Here is a 25,009-nt window from a genome sequence, read left to right as displayed (position 1 = left end):
GGACATACTTTTCAGTCTGCTCATCATCCTGGTAGCTCTTCTCTGAATTTGCACCAGTTTTTAAAGGTCTTTTTTAACATGTGGTTCCCAACTGTAGACCGTATTCCAGATGAGGCCTGACCAAGGAGGAGTAGAGGGGGATAATTACTTCTCGTGATCTAGTCTCTATGCTTCCCGATGTTTACCCTGGTTACCAGCGAAGACATCGCTGAATCGATGTCACACACGCCGATTCAGCGATGTCAGCGGGAGAGCCAGCGACCAAATAAAGTTCTGGCCTTCTAGCCCCGACCAACGAGATCACAGCAGGATTCTGATCGCTGCTGCGTGTCAAACTGAACGATATCGCTAGCCAGGACGCTGCAACGTCACAGATCGCTAGCGATATCGTTTAGTGTGAAGGTACTTTTAGCTATCTCTCCTAGCTTTGCATTGTCTGCAAATTTGATTAGTTTACCTTCAGTTCCCTTATCTAGATCATTTACAAAAATCTTGAACAACACTGGGGCCAGGACAGAGCATTGTCGTACCCCAATTGAAACATTATTCCAATCGGATGTGCAATCATATATTACCACTCTCTGTATGATTACTGAGCCAGTTATGAATCCACCTAACCGTAGCCTTGCCAATCCCATACCTGGTCATTTTTTTCAATAAGGTTAGTATGGGATGCTTTGCAGAAGTCGAGATATACTATATCTACCGCATTTCCCTGATTCACCCAGTAAGTGATTCCATCATAGAAGGAAATTGGATTAGTCTGACATGACTTGTTTGCTACAAACCCATGCTGGCTCTGGATAATTACTGCATTCTTATCCAAGTACTTAAATACATGCTATTTCATAATTTATCCAAAGATCTTTCGTGGTATAGAAGGAAGGTTCACTTGTCTCTGTCTGTAATTTCTTGGCCCCATCTTCTTTGTTTTTTTGAAGATGGGGACAGCGTTTACCCTTCTCCAATCTTGTAGAACTTCTCCTGTTCACCAGGAGTTTTAAAAGATACTTGCTAGTGTTTCTAGTGCCACAAATAGGAAGTAGCAATCCTACAAATCAATGTTGACTCCTTGATGAGGCTTGTCATGTGACTTAGGATAAAACAGGCTTGTCATAACTTAGAATAAATGCCAAAATCAGAATCTCAATTTGCAAACACTGTGTTTCCAGGTGCTGCCCCTCATCAGTGCAAAGAGTACAAGGCTTGTTAAAGGGTTGACATTGACTTCTTGGATTGCTACTTCCTACAGGTGGCACTAGAGTTCTATTCCTATTCCTCACTGAAGAGACAATTTGCATATTTCCCAGAGGAGCATTGCAGCTTAAAAGTCTCCTCATCTCTGCATGCTTGACATGTCACTCTCTGCAAGGAGAAACGTTACCCCTCGGATCGTAGGCTACTGAAAGAGTTAGCAGAGGAAAAAGTAGAACCACTAGCAAGAATCTTTACCCTTGGATGTAATTCATATGGACTGGGAGATTTAAAGAGAATCTGTCAGCACCTGGACGATTTTGATCTATTACTATGGGCATACAGGTAATAGAATCTTTAAACCAGTCTTACCTGTATGCCTCATAGCTGCAGTGTAGATCTTGAGAAATGAATTTATAATGTTATATGTTATTGATTTCTTCCAGGGTCCTGGGCGTGCGGTGTCTGGAAGAAATCACTGTCTCCTCACTTCATTATAATGGTGCTCCGTCCCATCAGCGACACAGTGACCTGTTCGGTGCTGTAATTCCACGAATGCACACGTTCGGTTACACGGACCATGTCCACCCTCCTATAATCAGTGTCTGCATCGATTTTTCGACGGGATTTGCGTAACCATGCGTGTGCATAGCACATGCGTGGAATTACAGTGCCGAACACATCAGTGTGACGCTGATGGGACGGGGGTACCATTATAATGTATATATATATAAAGTCAGGAGGTAGTGATTTCTTCCAGGCACCGCACGCCCAGACTGTGGAAAAAATCATTACCATGTAACATTAGAAATTAATTTCTCAAGATCTGCACCGCAGCTATGAGGCAGACAGGTAAGACTGGTTTAACTATTATATTACCTGTATGCCCATAGTAATAGATCAAAATCGTCCAGGAGGTGTCAGATTCCCTTTAACTCCATTGAAATTAGCTAAGTGTCCCTCACCATCTCTGTTTATAGAAATATAGAAAGTGTCATAATCAAACTGCTAGAATCAGAAGAAAGGTATAATACTGTAGAAACAGTCACCACTTCTGTATTTATCACCCACTCCTAATTTGGCTTACAAATACTGATGTGAACAAAATATAGACCAAATACTGGATGTGTGACCGTGGCCTTGTATGTGAAAATCCCACATATCTTGTTACCCTGATTGCTAAGAGTTTCAGTAGAATTTGCATCATTTGCTCTTCTCCATTCACATTCACAGCAGCTTGTAATTATTTGCTGGACGGTTTAAGAATAGATCTTTCTAGCTCATTATAGAGTACTAGATTGTGGCCCGATTCTTTTTTTTTTTTTATTCAAATAAATTTTTATTAAGAATAACAAGATAAATGACATGTTACATTCTAATTTTCAATACAAAGCTTTTTTCTCCCCCTTCAAACATTCCCCTTCAATCCCACCACCCCCCAACCCCACCCAACAAAGCAGCTCACCTTGCTTAGCACTTCCATCATTAGGCCAATATACTATCTAACCCCTCGGCCAATAATATAAGCCACATTTAACATTACCATTAATTAGGAACCTTAATTAACTCTCCCTCTATAATACCCCTATCCCATAGCAATCCACGGAGACCACATTTTATTGAACATTTCGATTTTCCCTCTTTTTTTATAAAACCCCTTTTCTAGTGTCAGGCCCTGCTTCACATACTGGAGGAACTCTCCACTTGACGGCGGTTCTTCCCTAATCCAATTTCGAGCTATTACCTTCCTAGCCATGTATAACAATCTGGCAATAGCTATCTTTAGGTTGTTATCCACTCCAATCTCATCCACACATCCCAACAAGCACACCACCGGGTCCCTTGGCACCTTACATCCATACGCACCTTCCATACGACTCAAAACTACCACCCAAAAAGCAGCCAGTCTTGGACACGTCCACATCATATGGAGTATATCAGCATCTGCAGTTTTACACCTCGGGCATTCAGAATCATCACGCAAACCAGCCTTATATAGCACCATCGGTGACTTATAAACCCTGTGTATCACATAGAGCTGTGATAGTCTATACGGTTCGCTCAGTGACAATCGTGGGACCCATTCTAGCACCGACTCCCAAGTCTCATTCTCCATTGGACCCAGATCCCTCTCCCACTTAGCTCTCGCCATTATTGGAAACCCCAATAGGAAAGTGTGCAACAGATCTTTATACAAAGTAGATATGACTCCCCCAGTAGTCCCTTCATTACACACATACTCCAGTACTATATCCCTCTGAATTCCAATACCTCCGTTTCTACTCTGAGCTCCAAAAGCATGCCTCATCCGCAAATACTGAAATTCCCCCACAGTCCCAAGACCAAATTCCGCCTGTAATTGGGAAAATGATTTCAATTCACCTCGCTCAATTATTTGATACACGTATTGAATCCCTTTGACTTGCCATTCTGTCAGTACCCCCAGTGCCTCAAACTCCTGTAAGTTGCTGTTATGCCATAGCGGTGAGAATCTAGTCAAATCCGTGACCCCCCGTATATGTCTCAGCCTACCCCACAGCCTGCGTATCAACAGCACAGTCGGGTATAATTTCCCCAGAGCCCCCAGGGATCCATCCTCCAAACATTGTACTACTGGCCTTCTTTTTGTCACCACTTCCATCAGCCGCTGTACCGCCCCAGATGACCCTTCATGCGCCCAGCCTTTTAGATGCTGACTCTGGGCTGCAAGAAAATATATTTCAGGGTTAGGCAATGCCAATCCCCCATCTTCCTTGGGTCGCTGAAGTGTCTCCAGTTTGATGCGCGGATGCTGTCTCCCCCATATCAAATTCCTGAACAGAGAGTTAATCTGTCTAAATCTCCCGTGTGGTATCCAAACTGGCGCATTATGAAGAATATACAGTATTTTTGGCATCAAAATCATTTTAATAAGATTCACCCTACCTACCACAGATAAATGCAGTTTAAGCCAAGCATCCGCTTTCACTTTAAGAACACCTAAGATTGGAGTCAGATTTCTATGTACAGTGGGGCAAAAAAGTATTTAGTCAGTCAGCAATAGTGCAAGTTCCACCACTTAAAAAGATGAGAGGCGTCTGTAATTTACATCATAGGTAGACCTCAACTATGGGAGACAAACTGAGAAAAAAAAACCCAGAAAATCACATTGTCTGTTTTTTTTAACATTTTATTTGCATATTATGGTGGAAAATAAGTATTTGGTCAGAAACAAACAATCAAGATTTCTGGCTCTCACAGACCTGTAACTTCTTCTTTAAGAGTCTCCTCTTTCCTCCACTCATTACCTGTAGTAATGGCACCTGTTTAAACTTGTTATCAGTATAAAAAGACACCTGTGCACACCCTCAAACAGTCTGACTCCAAACTCCACTATGGTGAAGACCAAAGAGCTGTCAAAGGACACCAGAAACAAAATTGTAGCCCTGCACCAGGCTGGGAAGACTGAATCTTCAATAGCCAACCAGCTTGGAGTGAAGAAATCAACAGTGGGAGCAATAATTAGAAAATGGAAGACATACAAGACCACTGATAATCTCCCTCGATCTGGGGCTCCACGCAAAATCCCACCCCGTGGGGTCAGAATGATCACAAGAACGGTGAGCAAAAATCCCAGAACCACGCGGGGGGACCTAGTGAATGAACTGCAGAGAGCTGGGACCAATGTAACAAGGCCTACCATAAGTAACACACTACGCCACTGTGGACTTAGATCCTGCAGTGCCAGACGTGTCCCACTGCTTAAGCCAGTACACGTCCGGGCCCGTCTGAAGTTTGCTAGAGAGCATTTGGATGATCCAGAGGAGTTTTGGGAGAATGTCCTATGGTCTGATGAAACCAAACTGGAACTGTTTGGTAGAAACACAACTTGTCGTGTTTGGAGGAAAAAGAATACTGAGTAGCATCCATCAAACACCATACCTACTGTAAAGCATGGTGGTGGAAACATCATGCTTTGGGGCTGTTTCTCTGCAAAGGGGCCAGGACGACTGATCTGGGTACATGAAAGAATGAATGGGGCCATGTATCGTGAGATTTTGAGTGCAAACCTCCTTCCATCAGCAAGGGCATTGAAGATGAAACGTGGCTGGGTCTTTCAACATGACAATGATCCAAAGCACACCGCCAGGGCAACGAAGGAGTGGCTTCGTAAGAAGCATGTCAAGGTCCTGGAGTGGCCTAGCCAGTCTCCAGATCTCAACCCTATAGAAAACCTTTGGAGGGAGTTGAAAGTCCATGTTGCCAAGCGAAAAGCCAAAAACATCACTGCTCTAGAGGAGATCTGCATGGAGGAATGGGCCAACATACCAACAACAGTGTGTGGCAACCTTGTGAAGACTTACAGAAAACGTTTGACCTCTGTCATTGCCAACAAAGGATATATTACAAAGTATTGAGATGAAATTTTGTCTCTGACCAAATACTTATTTTCCACCATAATATGCAAATAAAATGTTAAAAAAACAGACAATGTGATTTTCTGGATTTTTTTTTCTCAGTTTGTCTCCCATAGTTGAGGTCTACCTATGATGTAAATTACAGACGCCTCTCATCTTTTTAAGTGGTGGAACTTGCACTATTGCTGACTGACTAAATACTTTTTTGCCCCACTGTATATAGTCAGTAACAGGCATAGATACCCATATTCCAAGGTACTTAAATTGGCTAGTCACCTTCAGTCGCCCATCCTCCAGTGGCTCCCCACCATCATCATCCACCTTAAACAAGACAGACTTAGGATAAACTGGAGTAAGTCCCGACATCGATCCGAAACGCTCAATAATCCCAATGGCTCCCTCCAAGGACGTACCCGGGTCAGCCAGAAATAGCAGAATGTCATCCGCATACAACGCCACCCTTTCTTCAATCATCCCATATTTAAACCCAGTCACCTCATCAGACCGTCGAAGCTTAGCAGCCAGTGGTTCCACAGCCAGAGCAAACAAAAGAGGAGAGAGCGGACACCCCTGTCTCGTCCCTCTAGCCAATTGTATGGTCCGTGATAACTCCCCATTTACCCTAACCCTAGCCATCGGCATCGAGTACATCAGTCGAATCCAGGATATGAACTGCGGTCCAAACCCCATACTCCGGAGCACCTGCCAGAGATACCCCCACTCCACACTGTCGAATGCTTTATGGGCGTCTAAAGATGCAATAACTCTCTGGCCACAGTTGTCGGATCTGAGTTGCAAATTCATATACAGCCTTCGTAAGTTGATCGCAGTGGACCTATCAGGCATAAAGCCGGACTGGTCTGAATGCACCAGGCCGGAAATAACACTTGTCAACCTCATCGCCAACACCTTAGCCAGGAGTTTAACGTCTGTAGTAAGCAAGGAGATTGGCCGATATGAATCCGGCTGTGTCGGGTCCTTCCCCTCCTTAGGAATCACCACTATTATGGCCTCCCGCATAGATGCCGGTAGACGACCGCCACTCCTAGCCTCCTCCAAAAGTACCCTTAATTTAGGGATCAGCACTTCCCCAAAGTTTTTATAAATTTCAGCAGGAAATCCATCTACGCCAGGTGCCTTCCCATTAGCCATAGACTGCAGTGCCCGACCCAACTCCTCCTCCGTGATGGGAGCTTCCAAATCTTCTCTATCTATGTCACTCAGCCTTGGGAGCTCCAATTCCTCAAGGAACGCCACCGTGTCCTATTGTGGCCCGATTCTAACGCATCGGGTATTCTAGAATATGCATGTCCCCGTAGTATATGGACAATGATGAGTCCAGAATTCGCGGCAGACTGTGCCCGTCGCTGATTGGTCGAGGCAACCTTTATGACATCATCGTCGCCATGGCAACCATTATGACATCTACGTCGATACTGTGCCCGTCGCTGAATCAGAAACGTGAGATGTCTACGTCCTTTATGACATCATCGTCGCTGTGCCCGTTGCTGATTGTTCGAGGCCTGGCGGCCTCGACCAATCAGAGACGCGGGATTTCCAGGACAGACAGACAGACAGACAGACGGAAAAACCCTTAGACAATTATATATATAGACAACTTTACAACTTTCTGTTTGACTTTTCATGTTTTATTCTTCACCCTCATGTCAGGAACATGAGGTATTTGATTGTCTGTTATCACGCACACTGAGCTCTGCTACCTCCAAGAGTGGAGGACAGACACCCGCTGCAGATTTGACCCCCCCCTTTTCCCTCTGCCTGTGTGTGAAATCCTATACTTCTTCCCTCCCCCCTCAAGAATTTATATGGCTTTACCCTGCGCAGTCAGACTCTCTGAAAATCACTCATTCCACCCTCCCACCTGGTACTGGTTAAAACTGGTATACAAAGCATGAGCGTCTATTGTTCTTTGAAGGATATATATTATATTATTGCACCGATCAGGGCTAGAGATATAAGAATTATATATTCCGGATGTCCATCGAGGGATCTATAACTCCCTGAAATCGCTAGAAGCTAAACCCAACGAGTGCAAAGAATGCGTTTCTCCGTAAGGGGATCATGTAATTACACCGTGTTTACACTTAAAAAAAATCCCCCTGATGTGGGGCACATCCTGATAGGTGTGTCTTTCGTATACGAGATTCATACAGCGAGCTAGGCATAAAAATGGTGGCCATGACTCTAAGTAAAGGGGAGGTTTCAGGCCCTAAGTGAGGTCGCCTGGGTTTTAGGCTAGGAAATAAGTGAGTGAAGCAGCAGCTTTCACATGTCTTTGTCTGGAGTCCTGCTGAGAGACAGGGGTGATGCATCTGGATATATGCTCGTTCTCTCCCCCCCCCCCCCCCACAGCACACGGTCAGCCATCAGATGATATGGCATAACAAAATTTAAGTGATTTTCGACGTTAATCCCATTCTATTTGTAATTGTATTGTAAATATGATATTTGTCTTCTTTATAATATCTTTTTATACCTCTGTAAACACTGCCTGCCTTTTTTGGAGTAAAATATAATATTTCTAGCTTGTCTCTCTTTGCTCTATAACGTACGGTCATGTCCTCTTAAGTGAATAATGCTACTAATCTGGGTTGGCTCCGGATCCATTAAGGCTAGGTTTACATTGCATTAATGGCAATGCGCTGACGGGATCCATTACATAGCGGCACTAACGCTATGTAACGGATGCGTTAGCGCACCCATTAACTGCCATTATGTAGCGCATCGCTAACGCATGTCATAATCGGCATGCGTTAGCGATGTGCCGTCATTCTGTGACGGACCCTCGGACGCAGTCTGCAGCATTTTCTGGTCCGTCACCGCTAGCACAGATAGAGCGTCTGCGCTAGCGCGATCGCATAAACACGATCTTTTTCGGCATTTGCATTAATGCAGTCCATTTAACGTATGCGTTGAAAGGACTGCACCAACGCAATGTGAACCTAATAATTAAGAAATCAGAGCTGGTGGCAGCGGATTTGTCCTGTGCAATTGGGAGGCTTTGTAGTGATGGCAGCTTTTGATAATTATTGTTCCCGCCTGAGTGGGAGTAGTTACATCGCCCTCGCTGCAGCGTACCCAATAGCCAGTACATAGCAGGCACCCTTTCTGGCAACTAATTATCCTAGGTGCAGTATCTGGTCTGACCTGAGGGTAAGGGGGCGCCAGAGAGCTGTAAGTTCCAAACCGGAAGTGGGATATAGATAAATCCCCTTCAGAAAGAACCAAGGGCAAATAAACCTGTATAAACATAGTTCTTAGGCTACTTTCACACTTGCGTCGTTTTAGATCCATCGCAATGCATCGTTTTGGGTAAAAAAAAGCATCCTACAAATGTGCCCACAGGATGCGTTTTTTTTCCCATAGACTTGTATTGCCGACGGATCGAGACGTATGGCCATACGTCGCGTCCGTCGTGCACTGGATGTGTCTTGTTTTGGAGGACCGTCGTTACGAAAAAACGTTCAATGTTTTTTCGTACGTCAGATCCGCCATTTCCTACTGCGCATGTGTGTCCGGAACTCCGCTCCCTCCTCCCCGGGACTTAGAATGGGCCGCAGATGCGTTGAAAAACTGCATCCGCTGCCCACGTTGTGCCGAATTTGCACAACGTCCGTCGGTACGTGGCGCCGACCCTTTGCGACGGCCGCGTACCGACGCAAGTGTGAAAGAAGCCTTAGGCCGGGTGCCCATGATCAGGAAGAAGCCGCGCAGACACACCTACAGTGGTCATGGGATATCCTGAAATGCCATCCACTGCACTGTAACACCTGGCCGCCGTGGTTTTGACTCTGCATAAATACACAGCGTCAAAACCACAGAAGTTCCTGATCGTGGGCACGTACCCGTAGTTTTAAAAACAAAGTGCAGTACTTAAATACTCTGCAACGCTGTGCACAGTGTATTTCTACATTTTGTTTCTTATTATTCACTCAGGGTTTATTGTGGGAAATTCTAGCGCTGGTCAGATAGTCATGGTGATCTCTGGGATCGCTCGGTCTGTTGGCGCGTTCATGAGAGTATTACACAATTTATTATATGCTTTTATTGTTTTCTTCGGGGCGTAGTTCAGTTAATATCATATCCGCAATGTGCTAAAGGTACTGTTGTCATCATCAGTACTGAGGACTGACACTAATGGGATAATTCTGTCTCTGTACAGAAGATGCAACACTACTGACCTATTTGTTACAAATATATTTAAAGGGCACTACCATCCAAGTTTTTTTATATGGTCTATGTTGTAGAATTAATGGTGCTGAGTAAAACGATATATCTACCATTTCTGGATGACAATCTTTTGACATGGTATAGATTATCAAATATTGTTTTGTCATAACCAAGGTTTTTTGATGGGGGCGCTATTGCATTGGGCCTATGGGAAAAGCCAGTGGTAATAAGTGGTATTGCAAGTTATAAAAGTTTTATTTGGAATATGTCCATCACTATAATGTGGCTAAATACCACGTCAGCGACCAATGTAGTTCATAGTTGGGTTGTTGCCCAACTGTCCCAGACTCCTGAATGGTAGATTAACCCCGTAAGGCCACATTCACAATATCTGTATTTGGGCAGTATTTTATATCCGTATTTGGAAGCTAAAACCAGGAGTGGGTGATAAATGCAGAAGTGGTGACGGGTTTCTATTATACTTTTCCACTCCTGGATTTGGCTTAGGCCGGCGTCACACTCAGCGTATAAAAATACGGTCCGTAATTTCCGGCCGTAATACGCAGAAAAGTCCCCAAAATAGTGGTCCGTATCTCCTCCGTAGGCAGGGTGTGTCAGCGTATTTTGCGCATGGCATCCTCCGTATGTAATCCATATGGCATCCGTACTGCGATACTTTCTCGCAGGCTTGCAAAACCGACATATGGACATACAATGGATCCATGTTCTCCAAAAATCATACTAACATATATACTGTGTGTATCATTGAGACACATATATGTATATATATTAATATTTAATTCAGCGCTAGATAGCTTTAAAGCTGGTAATTCAATTGCCGGCTTTTGCGATCTCCTTCCTAAACCCGACACGATATGAGACATGGTTTACATACAGTAAACCATCTCATATCCCCAGTTTTTTGCATATTCCACACTACTAATGCTAGTGTGTATGTGCAAAATTTGGGCTGTCTAGCTATTAAAATAAAGGGTTAAAGGGCGGAAAAAATTGGCGTGGGCTCCCGTGCAATTTTCTCCGCCAGAGTAGTAAAGCCAGTGACTGAGGGCAGATATTAATAGCCTGGAGAGGGTCCATGGTTATTGCCCCACCCACCCCCCACCGGCTAAAAACATCCCCAGAATAGGAAGATGCGCCTATTCTGGCACTTGGCCACTCTCTTCCCATCCCCGTGTAGCGGTGGGATATGGGGTACTGAAGGGTTAATGTCACCTTGCTATTGTAAGGTGACATTAAGCCAGATTAATAATGGAGAGGCGTCAATTATGACACCTATCCATTATTAATCCAATTGTTTGAAAGGGTTAAAAAAACACACACACATTATTAAAAAGTATTTTAATGAAATAAACACACAGGTTGTTTGAATATTTTATTGCTCTCTCAATCCACCTGAAGACCCTCGACCTGTAACAAATGAAAAATAAAAAAACAACAATATACATACCTTCCGATGATCTGTCACGTCCCACGATGTAAATCCATCTGAAGGGGTTAATTTTTTTTTTTACAGGCAGGAGCTCTGCTACAATGCAGCTGTGCTCGTGCCTGTAAAACCCCAGCGAATTAATGGAAAGTAGGTCAATGACCTGTAGTTACCTTCATTCGCGGTAATGCGCCCTCTGCTGGTTGTCCTCATATGAACTCGAGCGTGGGAACTTTTCTGAATATTTTCGCAGCCTCGAGGTCATATGAGGACAACCAGCAGAGGGCGCATAGGGTTTTACAGGCACCAGCACAGCTGCATTTTAGCAGAGCTCCTGCCTGTAAAAAAAAAAATTAACTCCTTCAGATGGATTTACATCTTGGGACGTTACAGATCATCGGAAGGTATGTATATTGTTGTTTTTTTTATTTTTCCTTTGTTACAGAGCGAGGGTCTTCAGGTGGATTGAGAGAGCTACACGGGAATGGGAAGAGAGTGGCCAAGTGCCAGAATAGGCGCATCTTCCAGATGTGCCTTTTCTGGGGTGGCGGGGAGCAGATGTTTTTAGCCAGGGGGGGGGCAATAACGATGGCCCCTCTCCAGGCTATTAATATCTGCCCTCAGTCGCTGGCTTTACTACTCTGGCGGAGAAAATTGCGCGGGAGCCCACGACAATTTTTTCCGCCATTTAACCCTTTAATTTAATAGCTAGAGCGCCCAAATTTTGCACATACACACTACTAACATTAGTAGTGTGGAATATGCAAAAAAAAAAAAAAAGGGATATGAGATGGTTTACTGTATGTAAACCATGTCTCATATCATGTCGGGTTTAGGAAGGAGATCGCAAAAGCCGGCAATTGAATTATCGGCTTTAAAGCTATCTAGCGCTGTATTAAATATTAATAAATATATATATATATATCTCAATGACATAGAATAGGTAGGTGTATATATATATATATATATATATATATATATATATATATATATATATATATATATATATATATATATATATATACATTTATTCTATGGTAAGCTGTCAGTGTGATTTTACTGTACACCGCACTGAATTGCCGGCTTTTCTATAGAACACCGCTGCGTATTTCTCGCAAGTCACACTGCTGGACCGTGTGTAATCTGTATTTTTCTGACACCCATAGACTTTCATTGGCGTATTTTTTGCGTAATACGGTGACAAACGCAGCATGCTGCGATTTTCTACGGCCGTACAATACTGTATAATACGGATCAGTAAAATACGGCTGATAGGAGCAGGGCCATAGAGAATCATTGTACCGTATGCAATCCGTATTTTCAGCACCTCTCTTATGTCCGTAAAACATGGTAGTGTGAGGCCGGCCTAACACATATGGATGTAAAATACTGACCAAATACTGAACGTGTGAATGTGGCCTTATACAGTAGATCTCTACCAAGACCGAGCAGCGAAATAAAGCCGGGCAGCAATATCCAGGCCCATGATATTTTGCAAGTACTGATGTCGGGGTATGAAATATTAATGGTTTGCTTGCTGTGTAAGAAGCCCCCTGAGACGCGGAGCTTGTTTTCCTAGCAGCTGCTTCTGCTCCTCCAGGATGTCGCCCACAGGGATAGGACCTATAATAACCGAATGCCTCCAGTCTATAGAGCAGTGCCTGCTGGTTCATGCTGGGGATGGCTGGGATGCTGTACAGCTGCATTTTTCAGTTATATCTGGTCCCGGGAAAGCTGGGTGGTGACAACCAATATGGCTAACATCATAATTCCTAGAGGGATTGCCACCAGGCTTTCCTGGATTGCTGACAATAAATATTTCTACAAATATATTTGCCCTTCTGGACTTTCAGAAAGCTGAATTACAGCCAGTATGCATCAATACGTTCCCAAAAGGTCTGCACGAAAGGATGTGGCAAACAGGACTGTAACAAAGATTAGTCACAGCGCTGCAATATATTGTAGGGTGTATATGGCAGCATTATATTGGCTCTATATGGCAATATTATGTGGGCTGTGTAAAGGCAGTATTGGCACTATATGGCAATATTATGTGGGCTGTGTAAAAGCAGTATTGGCACTATATGGCAATATTATGTGGACTGTGTAAAGGCAGTATTGGCACTATATGGCAATATTATGTGGGCTGTGTTAAGGCAGTATTATATTGGCACGATATGGCAATGTTATCTGGGCTGTGTAAGGCATTATTATATTGGCACTATATGGCAATATTATGTGGGCTGTGTTAAGGCAGTATTATATTTTCACTATATGGCAATATTATGTGGGCTGTGTAAGGCAGTATTATATTGGCACTATATGGAAGTATTACGTGGACTGAATACATAATTCTAATCGTGATGCTATATCATACTATTATGTGAGCTGCAAAGTATATTAAAAAGATTTTAAGGTTCCTGATTAGCGATGAGCAATCGTGCTCGGATAAGGTGTTATCCGCCATGCTCATGTAGTAACCGAGAGTCTTTGGCCTGCTTGAATAATATGTTCGAGTTTCCGCGGCTGCATGTCTCATGGCTGTTCGACAGTCACAACAAGTGGGTATTGCTTGGCAATCCCTGCATGTGTTGCAGATGACTAAAAGTCATGAGACATGCAGCCGCGGGGACTCGAAAATATTTTTCAAGCATGCCAGTCACTTAGTTAGCACACGAGCATGCTCATATAACACCTTGTCCGAGCACATTCGCTCATCTCCATTTCTGAGCCATGATTGCCAGATCAGTCCTATGGACCTCCTCCTACCTGTCAGCTGATCACTGGCCCCTCTTCTGATTATTGGCCCTGTTGCAATCTAATGCATGCGCTACCCCAAGGCTGACTAATCGGAAGAGGAGCTGGGAATGTGGTGTAAGATAGGAGGAGGTTCACAGGCCTCTGGTCTGGTAGCAATGAATTACTGACGTGGACTTCATTAGGCTGTATATAGCCGTATATTGTTGGCACTATATAGTGATACTGTGTGAGCTATATATGGTAGTAGGTTTTTTTACACTATATTGTGGTATTAAGGGTTTTGTATATGGTAATATTATCTCAGCAATATATGGTGGTGTTTGGGCATTAATATCCTTGCACTATTTGGTGGTATCATGTGCGATTAGTATCGTTCAATCTTTGTTTATTAAACACAACAGAGAGAAAAAAAAAAGGGAATATTCATACAGTCATAAACCGTAGAGAACATTACAAGTTATAGGCATACCAACAGCGCAACTCTTCAATTTCCTTAGCTCCGTCAACTAAGAAGTGAACAACTATAGAAGTATAGTATGAGTCCTGATAGAGTATTTTCACGATTTCACCCAATAGTCCACAACCTTTTGTAGCAAAACCATCAGTAGCTGGATGTGCAATTAGTATATCGGTATTATCTTGGCTCCATATATCAGCACTATATGGCAGAATGTAGCAGTATTATCTTGTCACTATGGTAGTATGTGGGCTGTAGATCAGTATTATCCTTGGACTATTATGTGGTAGTTTATAGCAATATTGTCTTGGAACTATATGGTGATAGTATGTGGTTTGTATATACCAATATTATCCTAGCACTGTATAGTGGTATAATGTAGCAGAATCCTTTAGGCACTATATAGCGATAAAATATATTTACTACTGTTATCCTGGCACTGTATGGCGGTATTATACAGCCCACATACTATTACCACATAGCGCCAAAAAGATACCGCCACATATGTCAGTATTATACTAGCATCGTATGGTGGTATCAGTATCTTTTTAGCACTATATGGTGATAGTATGTAGGGCATGTAGTATATAAGTATTATGTCACTGTATGATGGTATTATTTTGACACTATAAGGTGTGTGCTGTATAGAATTGTATTTTCCTGTCACTGTATCATGGTTATTGGGTGGACTGCATATGGCAGTAGTAATTTGAGTCTGTATGGTGGTATTATGTAGATCAGTGTTATCCTGACTATATGGTGGTGGCATTGCATGGGATGACCCAACTTTGCTTGTTGCCCCAGTTCTATAAACCCGTCCTTGCATACTGTATATCTGTTTGTTCCTGCGAGAATTAATGGTAAAGGATTTGCGTGACACCACCGATCGGAGACCTGAGCAGTCTTTGCAAACTCAATTGATTAAGCTTCAATTGGAGAGCGGTGAATGATGAGAGAGCAGGGGACTCTGCAGACACGCAAACCCTCCTGATTTATTGGCCACTTCATTGAAATCCAATGTTCCCAGCAGTGGGCGTATAATGAGGGGATGGCGACGTTTCTAATTAACGTAATGTACGTGTATATGCAGGCTATGTCACGCAATTCGTGATCCCGGCTTTAAAGGACTCGAGGGTAGCCTATTATAGTGGGGCACCTTTTAGTCTAAAGCAAAGTCCTTTAACGTGGATCCTTTTGTGGGAAGAAATGTCCTGTTAATTGCATTCTCATATGGCTGAGGACTCTTCAGATGGGGTCACCGGGGCGGGGCTTACTTATTTTGACCCCCTGAATGCTTTTTCTGAGGATCATTTCTTGAGTGTGATTTTGGCACTTTGATCAGGAACAATTTACATCCCCTAATCTAGAGGGCTCGGCAGCGGGGACCGGTTCCTTTAAACGTCCCTTGTACCTGTTCTCCTCATTTGTATGCAGCAGAGGTTTACATTTGGCTCTGGGCGATTCTCCATTATAAAATCGAGCTGCTTGTCTCTGACGGATTACTTGTTACCGCAGTATAGGAGACATCAGAAGGAAATGGGGAAATGACTCATTCAGAGTTAGAGCTACCCTTTAAATCAGGATTTAAATGAAAAAAATGTAAATATGGATTTTTAAAATTTGGCATTTTTTAGAGCATTAAATGAAATACAAAGCCAATATTGAGGTTACATGGAGGCACAAGGTCCTAGTTATTCGCACCGCCTACACACTAGTGAATAGATTGGGGGGCTCCATAGATAAGGGCAAGAGAGAGCGGGATAGGGGGCTCAACAAAGGTCCCCTTCATAGTCTGTGGGACAAATCTCTGATCTAGTATTGCACTGCTTGGCACACTGCGGAGAATATTGTGTTGGGATTTAAAGGGAAACTCCTATTATTAGTTTCTGCTTGAAACTTTTCTAAGTACTCAGTTCTACTAGTCTAAACCTAATACTAGAATTAAAATCTATTTATTCTTCATCCAGTAGTTATTCACTGCTAGCAGACAGCATTTCCCCGCACTGTTTTGGGGATCTCTGCTTGATGTCAGTGAATGAAAACAGGTGTTTCCATTCATTGATGACTGTAAATCCATTTCTGACCTAGTTCTGTTTAGACATTGTTACAATTCAGTTAAACACAAGAGCTGGACACATCTCTCTCCTGTCCTGCTAGTTTGTTACAATGTATCAGTGCAGCAAAAATGTATCCGTTTAACTATAGACTGACCAAACTGGACACATTTCTAACAAACCCCTTGTGTTAAGTATTACAGGTTTTCACCTTCTGTATAAAACCAACTAATATTAATCCTTTATATGTGGCCATAAAGCAAAAAGACATGTAAACACTCCAAGGGCCAGAATATTATTAAATAGTTACATTTTATTTAATGAATATGTAAAACAATAGAAAAGACGTAAACATGAGAAAGCCATTGGTGCAGACACTAGGTGGGTATACCCGCATAGGATTTTAAAATGGGTATATGCTCCTCATACCTAAAATTGGTGTGGATTATTTGTACAGATAATATAAACATAGGGTCAAACCAATTCATATACGGTCTACAGAAAAGCTTTATATTAGCAATAAGGGAACAGCAGGTTCCTGCGTTAATACAGGCCACATACTATATAACACAACCCACGCAGTATATAGCAACCACGCGGTATGTAACACAGGCAACGTAGTATATAACACAGGCCACGCAGTATACAGCACAGCCCATGCAGTATATCACACAGCCCACTCAGTATATCATACAGCCCACGCAGTATATCATACAGCCCACGCAGTATATCGCACAGCCCACGCAGTATATAACACAGCCCAAACAGTATATAACACAGCCCACATACTATATAACACAACCCACGCAGTATATAGCAACCACACGGTATGTAACACAGGCGACGTAGTATATAACACAGGCCACGCAGTATACAGCACAGCCCATGCAGTATATCACACAGCCCACGCAGTATATCACACAGCCCACGCAGTATATCACACAGCCCACGCAGTATATCACACAGCCCACGCAGTATATCACACAGCCCACGCTTTACTTTTGTTCAAAATCCACCAGGGCAAAAAATTAAAAAAGATAAAAGAATGACCTTAAATACATTTTTAAAGACCAACTCAAATTATGACTTGGGAGCAAATGGTATTGGAAAGTTGTACTGATACAGGAGCTCATCGACTCACATGTCCTGTTACACTGAAACGCAAGCTCAGACAGTAACACGTGACTCCCGCCTCCTTTCTCTGCACTTATAATGGTGCTTGGTGCTAACTGGGGTTTATAGAAATCCCTTTTCTTTCCCGGATAAAAGTCTCCAGTGTCGGTGCCTGGATGTTTATCACAGGCGGCCCCTTATAATTGTCCCCTTGTTCTGAGAAGGACACGCAGTCTAGACGTGGCACGCTCGCTGGAGCTGGGCAAAGCCAAGGTGGAATGTGATACACCTCATTATATGAGCAGCGGGGTGACATTGATTGACAGCTGTCCATCCAGGCAATGCAGCATGAGTTGTTATCTTCTGCACGAGAATTCAAGTTTTGGCGGTCATATTGTTTGTCACCCAGCTTTTCCAGAAACAGATATAAAGATTAACAAGAAAATTAGCATATTTGTATGCATTTGAGAGATTATATTAATGTTTTTTTTTTTTTTTGACCCTTGGCCTGATTGAGGGTCTTGTCTTCTGGTCACCCCTCCCTTCCATCACATAGTGCAAATGGGTCATAGATTCCTGTGTGCCCCGATGAGGGTTTATCAATGTGGTTTGTCTCTGGTAGCCAGAGGGAGATGGCAAGACCTGGCTTCCTGCGTCACACACTGTCTGTGGGTGGAAATATCTGTGATCATTCCGCAGCTTCAGTACAGTCTTCATGACTCCCAACATCTGCTCTGTTTACCCGCTTAGCATGCCCGCCACATGGTGCACATAGACCCCAGAGCTGTTGATCAGCCCTGCATCACAGAGCACGCTGGGAGCAGGATATTGATCCTTCTCTTGTTGTCTCTGGCATACATTGCACATAGATCATTTATTTTATTATACAGTCATGGCCAAAAGTATTGACACCCCTGCAATTCTGTCAGATAATACTCCGTTTCTTCCTGAAAATGATTGCAAACACACATTATTTGGTATTATCTTCATTTAATTTGTCTTAAATGAAAAAAACGCAAAAGAGAATAAAGCAAAACATTGATCATTTCACACAAAACTCCAGAAATGGGCCAGACAAAAGTATTGGCACCCTCAGCCTAATACTTGGTTGCACAACCTTTAGCCAAAATAACTGCGACCAACCGCTTCCGGTAACCATCAATGAGTTTCTTACAATGCTCTACTGGAATTTTAGACCATTCTTCTTTGGCAAACTGCTCCAGGTCCCTGATATTTGAAGGGTGCCTTCTCCAACCTGCCATTTTTAGATCTCCCCACAGGTGTTCTATGGGATTCAGGTCTGGACTCATTGCTGGCCACCTTAGAAGTCTCCAGTGCTTTCTCTCAAAGCATTTTCTAGTGCTTTTTGAAGTGCGTTTTGGGCAGGGGCGGATTATCAGAGGGTCAATATGGGCGGTAGCCCAGTGGTCTGGGGGGGCCCTGGGCTACCGCACAGATTGACCCTCCGCTAATCGTCTGTGACTGCCCGCCGGGCGGCGTTTATGTGCCCCCCGGACCGGTGGGCAGAGAGAGGGGGCCCGCATTGGGCCCCTTCTCATCTGCTCACCGGGCCCTTTCCGGCGCTGCGGCGGTTTCCTATTGATGTGCGGGCGCGCGCCCGCACATCAATAGTTAACAACAACAGCCGCCAGCCAATCGGAGGCTGGCAGCTGAAGTCGGCCGCTGCGCACACGTCGCCGGCGTCTGATGTCATTGTCAGTCGCCGGCGAGTGTGCGCTGCTGCAGGGAGCTCGCCGCCTGGAGCGCGGACAGGTGAGGAGACTGCTTGTTTGTTTGTTTGGTTTTTTTTTTTTGTTTTTTTTTTTTGATCAGTTATCAGTGGACACACTGGGGAGCAATGCTGGAGGACACACTGGGGGGCAATGCTGGAGGACACACTGGGGGGCAATGCTGGAGGACACACTGGGGGGCAATGCTGGAGGACACACTGGGGGGCAATGCTGGAGGACACACTGGGGGGCAATGCTGGAGGACACACTGGGGGGCAATGCTGGAGGACACACTGGGGGGCAATGCTGGAGGACACACTGGGGGGCAATGCTGGAGGACACACTGGGGGCAGATTGCTGGAGGACACACTGGGGGCAGATTGCTGGAGGACACACTGGGGCAGATTGCTGGAGACAGTGGGGCAGATTGCTGGAGACAGTGGGGCAGATTGCTGGAGACAGTGGGGCAGATTGCTGGAGACAGTGGTGCAATGCTGGAGACACTGGGGCAGATTGCTGGAGGACACACTGGGGGGCAATGCTGGAGGACACACTGGGGGGCAATGCTGGAGACACTGGGGCAGATTGGAGGACACACTGGGGGGCAATGCTGGATACACTGGGGCAGATTGGAGGACACACTGGGGGCAATGCTGGAGACAGTGGGGGCAATGCTGGAGACAGTGGGGGCAATGCTGGAGACAGTGGGGCAGATTGCTGGAGACAGTGGGGCAGATTGCTGGAGACAGTGGGGCAGATTGCTGGAGACAGTGGGGCAGATTGCTGGAGACAGTGGGGCAGATTGCTGGAGACAGTGGGGCAGATTGCTGGAGACAGTGGGGCAGATTGCTGGACACAGTGGGGCAGATGATTGCTGGACACACTGGGGCAATGCTGGAGACACTGGGCCAGATTGCTGGACACACTGGTGGTAATATGCTGGGCACACTGGGGCAGATTGCTGGACACACTGTCTGGGGGCAATATGCTGGACATACTGGGGCAGATTGCTAGACACACTGGGGGGCAATGCTGGAGGACACACTGGGGGGCAATGCTGGAGGACACACTGGGGGGCAATGCTGGAGGACACACTGGGGGGCAATGCTGGAGGACACACTGGGGGGCAATGCTGGAGGACACACTGGGGGGCAATGCTGGAGGACACACTGGGGGGCAATGCTGGAGGACACTGGGGGCAATGCTGGAGACAGTGGGGCAGATTGCTGGAGACAGTGGGGCAGATTGCTGGAGGACACACTGGGGGGCAATGCTGGAGGACACACTGGGGGCAGATTGCTGGAGGACACACTGGGGGGCAATGCTGGAGGACACACTGGGGGGCAATGCTGGAGGACACACTGGGGGGCAATGCTGGAGGACACACTGGGGGGCAATGCTGGAGGACACACTGGGGGGCAATGCTGGAGGACACACTGGGGGGCAATGCTGGAGGACACACTGGGGGCAGATTGCTGGAGGACACACTGGGGGCAGATTGCTGGAGGACACACTGGGGGCAGATTGCTGGAGACAGTGGGGCAGATTGCTGGAGACAGTGGGGCAGATTGCTGGAGACAGTGGGGCAGATTGCTGGAGACAGTGGTGCAATGCTGGAGACACTGGGGCAGATTGCTGGAGGACACACTGGGGGGCAATGCTGGAGGACACACTGGGGGGCAATGCTGGAGACACTGGGGCAGATTGGAGGACACACTGGGGGGCAATGCTGGATACACTGGGGCAGATTGGAGGACACACTGGGGGCAATGCTGGAGACAGTGGGGGCAATGCTGGAGACAGTGGGGGCAATGCTGGAGACAGTGGGGGCAATGCTGGAGACAGTGGGGCAGATTGCTGGAGACAGTGGGGCAGATTGCTGGAGACAGTGGGGCAGATTGCTGGAGACAGTGGGGCAGATTGCTGGAGACAGTGGGGCAGATTGCTGGAGACAGTGGGGCAGATTGCTGGAGACAGTGGGGCAGATTGCTGGAGACAGTGGGGCAGATTGCTGGACACACTGGGGCAGATGATTGCTGGACACACTGGGGCAATGCTGGAGACACTGGGCCAGATTGCTGGACACACTGGTGGTAATATGCTGGGCACACTGGGGCAGATTGCTGGACACACTGTCTGGGGGCAATATGCTGGACATACTGGGGCAGATTGCTAGACACACTGGGGGGCAATGCTGGAGGACACACTGGGGGGCAATGCTGGAGGACACACTGGGGGGCAATGCTGGAGGACACACTGGGGGGCAATGCTGGAGGACACACTGGGGGGCAATGCTGGAGGACACACTGGGGGGCAATGCTGGAGGACACACTGGGGGGCAATGCTGGAGGACACTGGGGGCAATGCTGGAGACAGTGGGGCAGATTGCTGGAGACAGTGGGGCAGATTGCTGGAGGACACACTGGGGGGCAATGCTGGAGGACCCACTGGGGGGCAATGCTGGAGACACTGGGGCAGATTGGAGGACACACTGGGGGGCAATGCTGGAGACACTGGGGCAGATTGGAGGACACACTGGGGGCAATGCTGGAGACAGTGGGGCAGATTGCTGGAGACAGTGGGGCAGATTGCTGGAGACAGTGGGGCAGATTGCTGGAGACAGTGGGGCAGATTGCTGGAGACAGTAGGGCAGATTGCTGGAGACAGTGGGGCAGATTGCTGGAGACAGTGGGGCAGATTGCTGGAGACAGTGGGGCAATGCTGGAGACACTGGGGCAGCTTGCTGGACACACTGGGGGTAATATGCTGGACACACTGGGGCAGATGATTGCTGGACACACTGGGGCAATGCTGGAGACACTGGGCCAGATTGCTGGACACACTGGTGGTAATATGCTGGACACACTGGGGCAGATTGCTGGACACACTGTCTGGGGGCAATATGCTGGACATACTGGGGCAGATTGCTGGACACACTGGGGGTAATATGATGGACACACTGGGGCAGATTGCTGGACACACTGGGGGCAGGACTGGAGGCATGGGCAGAATGTAGACATGGGGCATGATTGGAGACATGGGGCAGGATTGGATCATGGGGCAGGATGGATACGATGGAGACAGATGGGGCAGGATCGGGAGATCATATGGTGTAGAATGGATACTCATGAGTGCAGGATGGGAGAACATATGGCTGGAGCCAGGAATGAGACACACGGGGCCAGGATGGGGAATATTATTACCATAGGGGCTAATTAAGGGATATTATTACTGCAGTGATGTATTTATTTTATTTTTTGAGTATACTGTTTTAAATGGGGGGGCGGTCCTGTTACTTTGCAGAGTGACACTATATCGCCTTTTTATCTTCATGTGGTGTAATGTAGAAGTTGTGAAAAATTAAGTAATGTGTTCTGCAAGCGGAGCTCGAGATAACTGTGTTATTTCCTGCAGAAATGAGTCCTGGCTGGAAGAAATGATGGCGGTCTGTGCTGGATGAAAGATGAAGGACTTCACCTAGAGACGTCACTGGTGAGTCAGTGTTACCTATACACTGACACTATGCACTATATACTATATACAGCGGTCCTGTGTACAATGTCACCAGTGATCACTGTATTACCTATACATTATATACAGAGCTCATGTGTATAATACCACCAGTGATCTCTGTATTACCTCTACATAGACACTGCATACTAAGTACAGATCTCCTGTGAATACTGGCACTTATTACTGATCAGTGTTGTAGTATTCAGTCACTATGTGGTGGTAATATGTGGTCTGGAAATGGTGTTGTGTTATTTGTCCCTTGTATGTGCTATTTGGTCACCAAGTGGTAATATGTGGTCTTGACATGGTGCGGTGGTATTTGTCCCTTGTATGTGCTATTTGGTCACCAAGTGGTAATATGTGGTCTTGACATGGTGCGGTGGTATTTGTTCCTTGTATGTGATATTATTCGATCACTGTGGTTGTAATTTGTAGTCTGGTCATGGTGCGGTGGTATTTGTTCCTTGTATGTGATATTATTGGTCAAAATATACCTAAATTGTATTGCAGATTTTAACAAATATTTAATAGGTTACAGCAGAGTAGGGCCCGGCCATTTTTCTGGAATAATCTGGTTCAGGTATATCATGACCCCCGTCACATGACCCCCGTCACATGACCCCCGTCACATGACCCCCGTCACATGACCCCCGTCACATGACCCCCGTCACATGACCCCCGTCACATGACCCCCGTCACATGACCCCCGTCACATGACCCCCGTCACATGACCGGGGGGGCCCACAGTGTGTGAACAGCCCGGGGCCCTGGCTACCCTTAATCCACCCCTGGGTTTGGGTCATTGTCCTGCTGGAAGACCCATGACCTCTGAGGGAGACCCAGCTTTCTCACACTGGGCCCTACATTATGCTGCAAAATTTGTTGGTAGTCTTCAGACTTCATAATGCCATGCACATGGTCAAGCAGTCCAGTGCCAGAGGCAGCAAAGCAACCCCAAAACATCAGGGAACCTCCGCCATGTTTGACTGTAGGGACCGTGTTCTTTTCTTTGAATGCCTCTTTTTTTCTCCTGTAAACTCTATGTTGATGCCTTTACCCAAAAAGCTCTACTTTTCTCATCTGACCAGAGCACATTCTTCCAAAACGTTTTAGGCTTTTTCAGGTAAGGTTTGGCAAACTCCAGCCTGGCTTTTTTATGTCTCGAGGTAAGAAGTGGGGTCTTCCTGGGTCTCCTACCATACAGTCCCTTTTCATTCAGACGCCGACGGATAGTACGGGTTGACACTGTTGTATCCTCGGACTGCAGGGCAGCTTGAACTTGTTTGAATGTTAGTCGCGGTTCTTTATTCATCATCCACACAATCTTGCGTTGAAATCTCTTGTCAATTTTTCTTTTCCATCCACAACTAGGGAGGTTAGCGACAGTGCTATGGGCTTTAAACTTCTTGATGACACTGCGCACGGTAGACACAGGAACATTCAGGTCTTTGGAGATGGACTTGTAGCCTTGAGATTGCTCATGCTTCCTCACAATTTGGTTTCTCAAGTCCTCAGACAGTTCTTTGGTCTTCTTTCTTTTCTCCTTGCTCAATGTGGTACACACAAGGACACAGGACATAGGTTGAGTCAATTTTAATCCATGTCATCTGGCTGTAAGTGTGATTTAGTTATTGCCAACACTTGTTAGGTGCCACAGGTAAGCTACAGGTGCTGTTAATTACACAAATTGGAGAAGCATCACATAATTTTTCGAACAGTGCCAATACTTTTGTCCACCCCCTTTTTTATGTTTGGTGTGATTATATCCAATTTGGCTTTAGGACAATTATTTTTGTGTTTTTTCATTTAAGACAATTTAAATGAAGATAATAATAACAAAGAATTTGTGATTGCAATCATTTTTAGGAAGAAACTGAGTTATATATATATGTATGTGTATATGTGTATGTATATATATATATATATATATATATATATATATATATATATATATATATATATATATATATATATCATTTTTTTTTTCATATTTTGTTTTCTTTTGAATCATTAAGAGCTGTATGTTTTTCCAAAAATAAAAGTACATTTAAATTCACCTAGGCCGGTACCAGCACCGAGTGAACACTATTCCCAGGTTTCAAGTTGTGGATCTCTCGATCCTAACTCAGCAGTGCCTTATGTGCCTATGAGGT

General features: G+C 45.3%; 1 protein-coding gene across 3 annotated transcripts in view; it reads left to right on the top strand.

The window, feature by feature from the left end:
- ABCA2 (ATP binding cassette subfamily A member 2) overlaps positions 1–25,009 on the top strand; it is an 83,102-nt gene that overhangs the window by 16,038 nt on the left and 42,055 nt on the right. The window lies entirely within an intron of this gene.

This window comes from Ranitomeya imitator, chromosome 2 (genome assembly GCF_032444005.1).
Source record: "Ranitomeya imitator isolate aRanImi1 chromosome 2, aRanImi1.pri, whole genome shotgun sequence".
Classification (NCBI taxonomy): Eukaryota; Metazoa; Chordata; class Amphibia; order Anura; family Dendrobatidae; genus Ranitomeya; species Ranitomeya imitator.
The sequence above is the reverse complement of the archived record's forward strand: the minus strand, read 5'-3'. Positions and strand labels throughout refer to the sequence as shown.